Source organism: Tasmannia lanceolata, unplaced genomic scaffold (genome assembly GCF_043159265.1).
Source record: "Tasmannia lanceolata isolate RefF3 unplaced genomic scaffold, GAP_Taslan_0.1 ptg000007l, whole genome shotgun sequence".
Taxonomy (NCBI): domain Eukaryota; kingdom Viridiplantae; phylum Streptophyta; class Magnoliopsida; order Canellales; family Winteraceae; genus Tasmannia; species Tasmannia lanceolata.
In genome coordinates, this window is record NW_027518684.1 from 1285000 (window position 1) to 1290861 (window position 5862).

At 40.6% G+C, this 5862-nt stretch overlaps 1 long non-coding RNA gene across 1 annotated transcript; it reads right to left on the bottom strand.

Annotated features, from left to right (window-relative positions):
* Positions 1-1282: 1282 nt before the first annotated feature.
* Positions 1283-1904, bottom strand: LOC143880758 (uncharacterized). The gene is made up of 2 exons (XR_013251781.1): positions 1805-1904; positions 1283-1588 (listed from the first exon to the last, which is right to left on the bottom strand). It is a non-coding gene; the product is annotated as an uncharacterized LOC143880758 (long non-coding RNA).
* Positions 1905-5862: the final 3958 nt, after the last annotated feature.

Here is a 5862-nt window from a genome sequence, read left to right on the forward strand (position 1 = left end):
ACAAAAACACTAGCTAAATCTAGTTTATATATTTATTATTTTCTGAATGAAGGGTCCGCTATATTTTTCCACCAACATCAGGATCATATTATCAACAAATAAACTAGCTAATTCTAATTTATTCTTAGTTCATTAGTTGTTCTTATCCCATGGAGTTATTCTTGCGCACTGAATTTCCAGTGGCTGAGGTCACTGTTTATTTTAACAGAGATCTCTTTTGACTAGGGCTTTCAATCTAGAGCATTGCTAGGCATTGCTAGGAAAACGGGATTCTGTTGTGGGGGAAAAAAGGGGCTTCAACCATTCTAGCCACGTCCATTAAAAGACAAATGGAGGAGCTCAAATCCCCCTAAAATGAATAAATACACATTTAGGGTGCGTTTGGATTGCTGGAATCAAGAATCAACATTGGTATCACATTCATATCCAATTCCAATTCCCCTTGTAAACGGATAATGATTCCAATGGATTCATATAATTCATCTAATTAAGACACTAATGGATTCAATATAGAAAGTCTGAAACGAAGGGTCAATGATATAGTGATGCACTAGTTTTTAGTTAAGAGACTAATGGATCGAAAGTCAGAAATTAGGAGCATAAATGTATATTGAAATGAATCATTTTATAGAAAGTCAGAAATTAGGTGCATAAATGTAGGAAGTCAGAAAATGGTAGGGTTACAATTGGCCGATACGCCAACCTGACCCAACCCGATTTTCAGTTGGGTTAGAAATTCCCGACACAACCAGAAAAAATTCCAACCCAACCCGCTAAAAAATTGGGTTAAACCCATCAGGTTCGGGTTGAAACAGACCCGAGTTGCACCCCTAAGCATGGGTGGGATCCATCATTTTATGACACGTGTTTTTTATAAGGTGAGGCCCATCATTTTACACCTATGCATACCATGGGTGAAGCCCACCCCATTTTGTACCTCAAATTTTGATATGGTAGTACCCACATCTCTAGCCAAACTCATACATATGGTGGGGCCCATCATTTTACACCAATGAGTGGACCCACCATACCTAGCCAAACCTATGCATATGATGGGCCCATGATTGGGCCTACCATCTCCACCCAATTCCGTGCACAGGGTGCGTCCCACCAACTGCACCTGCACTCAGTCCAATGCATAGGGTGTGGTCCACCATTTTACCTCATGGTTTGATGGGTGGCTCCCACTATCTCTACCCAAGCCCTTGCATAGAGTGGGCCCATTATTTTTTACACCCAAGGCCAAGAATGCCCGTCTAATATAAGAGTTGTGGAAAAGAAATAATGAGTAAAATCAAGCTTTGAATTAATCTAAACTCATATCATTAGATTACAGCAGCTGAAGCTGAGAAAACTAAAATAGATGAAGCAAAAACTGCAACAAGAAACAAAATTGCCCATATTTGATATAAAAGAGCAGTTCTTGGCATTTTAGTGTTGCCCCTACTGCGCATTTTAGTACAGACACCCACCTGATATCAACGGCTGAAATCTCCCCTTCCACCTCATCATATCCCAGATGTGGAAAAAACCCACAACGAGGTATGAAATATTAAATAGCTCAAGAAGAGAATCCACATCAAGAATCCTAGTAACGCCACCAGCCAAGAGAAATCACCCTCATAATTAATAAGATAAAGAAAGAAAGAAAAAATTAACACGAAGAAGATCTAACATGCAAGCAACTTATCGTGTGCACATGACCCAAAAGGCCTCTCACCTTCTTGGTGCACTGTACCCCGGGCACACGTTAGAGGGACACTCCATTAAAAAGTTGAAATGAGCTTGAGAGGCTTGAACATACCTGTGCAAGAGGCTAAGCATAAGAGGAAGGTGAAGAAGGCCAGAGGGAGAAAGGCAAATGACTGTTTAACCCTCACCATCTCTCTCTCTCTCTCTCTCTCTCTCTCTCTCTCAAAAAGAGAGAGCCACAAGTCCCAAGGTTCACATATATATATACAGGAACCCCAACCAAGAAGAATTTGAGTTTCATGTAGATTTATATTATATTGACGATTATACCCTTGCTAGTAGAGATGTAATGAAGGTTTAGAAGAAGGGTAAGATTATTAGAATATGGGCTTTTTCATCCGTGTGTTCACTCTCCAAAGCTGCTCTGATTCATCCACAGATTTCAGAGCCAAATGCAAGTGGTTTGTTATTTTTACCTACTTACGATATGGGAAATGATATTCACACTCCCTTTCCAGCATTTTCACCCACTTTTGTTTGTCTTTTCTTAAAAATGGGGTGGAAAAGCAGTACAGTTTAAGAGAAGACAAACAAAAGTAGGTGAAATGTTGGAGAAGGTATGGAAATATCATTTACTAGTAAATTGTGAAACTGAAAATGAAGTTTCTCCCCGTGTGCTCCTTTAATTGTATCACCTGCCTTTAGCCTTAGGTGAGTGGGGTCCACCAAATGATGTCCCCACACCCATCAACACCATTCATCCCATTAATGCCAGATACTAAGGCCTGTTCTTTTTGGATTTTGAGAATCGACTGAGCCCAAAACTGATTATCAGACTCAAAATTGCATTTATTTTTGAGCTCAATGATCACTTTTGGACTCAAAATCGATCCTCAAAATCCAATACGAACCGAGCTTAAGAGATTAAATTTTGTACTCATATAAAATACGCATGTAAGAATACTCAGAATGACGGAAATTTACTCATCTGATCACCAATCATAGATCAAGGTCTGATGGCCACATGATACAACACTTATTTGCAACATCCCATTAGAAAAGGAAAATAGATCAGACTATATATATTAATAAACTTCACTCAAAGCTAATATTCCCATTATTCCTCAAGAGATGGCTCTTATTATCAGTTATCACATTACTCTAATGCTGAAAAAGAAGTAACAATAAGACTGACCTTTCTACCTTTCTGCTCTCCATCATGGTTTTTAATTTCGACACTGAAATCCGAAATTTCGGTCGGTGGAGACCGTTCGGTCGGTGGAGACCGACAGCGAAATCCCTAATACCCAAAACGTTACTTTATTTCTACAAAAATTTCGAATTCATGGAGAAAAATTTATCGTAAGAATGAATAGAGAAAAAAGAGAAAAACAATCATACAACCATCTAAATTGGACATAGAAGTTTACATCAAGAATAAATTATGGAGGATGGTACCCTCCAACTCCAACTATTGATATTGTCACGCCCCGATCCCACTGTGTAGATATTGTTCGGTTCTGAGTCATCTACCCTCCCTGGTTTTGTTTTCCAGCAGCACTAATTGTGCCCGACCCACTCCGCAGGACCTGCCCCTTGGAGATGCTGAAAATGCTTCTACACAGAAAGATGAGAAATCCACAAATATAGCCCAGTAACTTTTCCTCCCTTTCCGATGTGGGATCTCACAATCCACCCCCTTTAGGGCCCGGCGTCTTAGCTGGCACACTGTACTGGATGGGAGGTCCCGCTTTGATACCATTATGTCACGTCCCGACCTCACTGTGTAGATATTGTTCGGTTCTAGGTCATCTACCCTCCCCGGTTTTGTTTTCCAACGGCACTAATCGTGCCAGACCCACTCCACAGGGCCTGCCCTTTGGAGATATTGAAAACGCGTCCACATAGGGAGAGGGGAAATCCACCCCCCTTAGGGCCCAGCGTCCTCGTTGGCACACCGTACTGGATGAGAGGTCCCGCTTTGATGCCATTATGTCACGCCCCGACCCCACTGTGTAGATATTGTTCGATTCTGGGTCATCTACCCTCTCCGGTTTTGTTTTCCAGCAGCACTAACCGTGCCCGACCCACTCCGCGGGACCTGCCCCTTGGAGATGCTGAAAACGCGTCTACATTGAGAGAGGAGAAATCCACATATATAGCCTAGTGACTTTTCCTCCCTTTCCAATGTGGGAACTCATAGATATCCTAAACTTGATGTCAACAGCAACACATTTTGCAACCCACGTCTCATATAGGGCCTTTCCTAGGGTCATTTGGATGGGTTTTGTGTGGCCGTTACTCTGTTAGGCATTGCATGAAATGAGACAAGTGCTTTCTGTCTTTTATGGCCTCAGAGTCTTTTATTGGATTTGTTCAACCCAATACTAGTTCTTGGCGGGGCCCTCTTTATGTTTTTAGATGGGTTAGTGATGGCGAGAATTGCCTATTAAGGTATGATATTAATATTTTTCAAAAGAGAAATGATATAACCCCCCCCCCCCCCCCCCCCCCCCAAACAACAACAACTAAATGGATAAAATCCCCCCCTTTTAAAGGTTTCTGTGAGAATGGTTCACTGCTTGAGGATAAATTCACCCCCTTAACGTTTTTCTTTGCCCTTAAAACTCAACCGAAAACTCAACCGATAACGTTAAAGTGGGGGCATTTTATCTGTCAGTTGGGGGGGGGGGGGGGGGGGGGGGGGGGGGGGGGGAGAATATCACTTCCCTTTTCAAAATTTTAAAAACTTGTCTTTCTAATCAAGACGTTTAATAATGGGTTTAAATCATCCAAAAACAGTTAACAGGCCGTGCCTTCCTAGTATAACTCTTGTTACTTATCTTTTAGACTTTTAGTAAATAATTAACAAAAATATAAGTATTCGTTAATTCTTAACAAATAGGCATTTTTTTAAAAATCGCAACAAACAGGCGTTTATGTCATCATATACTAAATATCACAAAGGAATTCCATGAAGGAAAAATGACACCATCTTCTAATGTGGTACAAACTTTATTTTCTTTGCACTAACTTCAAGCTGGGCATTCACGATTAACTTTAAAGAGTATGAAGCCACAATATTAAACACATATAGAACAGAAAAAAAGGCATCAATCCTCCATTAAAATAAATATCTTGCTGCTCTCATTTCCGCATCTAAATAAAGATGCAAATCTGTTGTTACTTTAGAAGGAATCTGAACTCTGAAATCAGCACTGTTAGCACATAGCCACCTCTTTTCTTACTTTGACCAACCCCTTCTACCTAGTAATTAGACTTGCCGGTTAAACTTTTGAGTTCAAAAGTTAGCGGTACACTCCATTAAAAGTTGAAATGAGCTTGAGAGTCTTGGACATACCCGTGCAAGAGGCCAAGCATAAGAGGAAGGTGAAGAAGGCCAGAGGGAGAAGGCAAATGACTCTTTTACCCTGTCCATCTCTCTCTCTCTCTCTCTCTCTCTCTCAAAAAGAGATTGAAAGGGCCACAAGTCCCAAGGGTCACATACAGGAACCCCAACCAAGAAGCAATTGAGTTTCATGTAGATGTATATAATATCGACGACGATACACTTGCTAGTAGAGGGGTAATGATGGTTTAGAAGAATGGTAGGGAGATGATTTTTTCACCCCCTGGAGGATTTTGCGCCCCCTTGTAATGTGATTTGACATCGAAAAGCTTTAAAGTCTGCCACAATGCGCATAATCCTACCCGGGTGAAAAAACCATCTCCCTAATATTATTAGAATAGGGACATTTTCGTCCATGTATTCACTCTCTAAAGCTGCTCTCATCTATCCACAGATTTCACAGCCAAATGCGAGAGAAATTATATGATGCCTGCTGTGAGAATGTAAAGGGCGGAAGGAGACAAAACTTGTTGCCTTAGTTTTTGAACCAAGGAAAAGTCAAAATGGGGCTTTCTTTTGGATTTAAAATCAAGGGAGAGAGTTTTTGTCTCTCCGCCCTTTATATTCATGGTCGGGCATCATATAATTTCTCCAAATGCAATTGGTTTGTTATTTTTTTCCTAATTATGATAAGGGAATTGATATTTCCACTCCCCTGTGCAGCATTTCTACTCACTTTTGTTTGTCTTTTCTTCTTGTTATTTTTACCTAATTAGGATAAGAGAAATGATATTTCCACTCCCCTTTCCAGCACTTCCAAT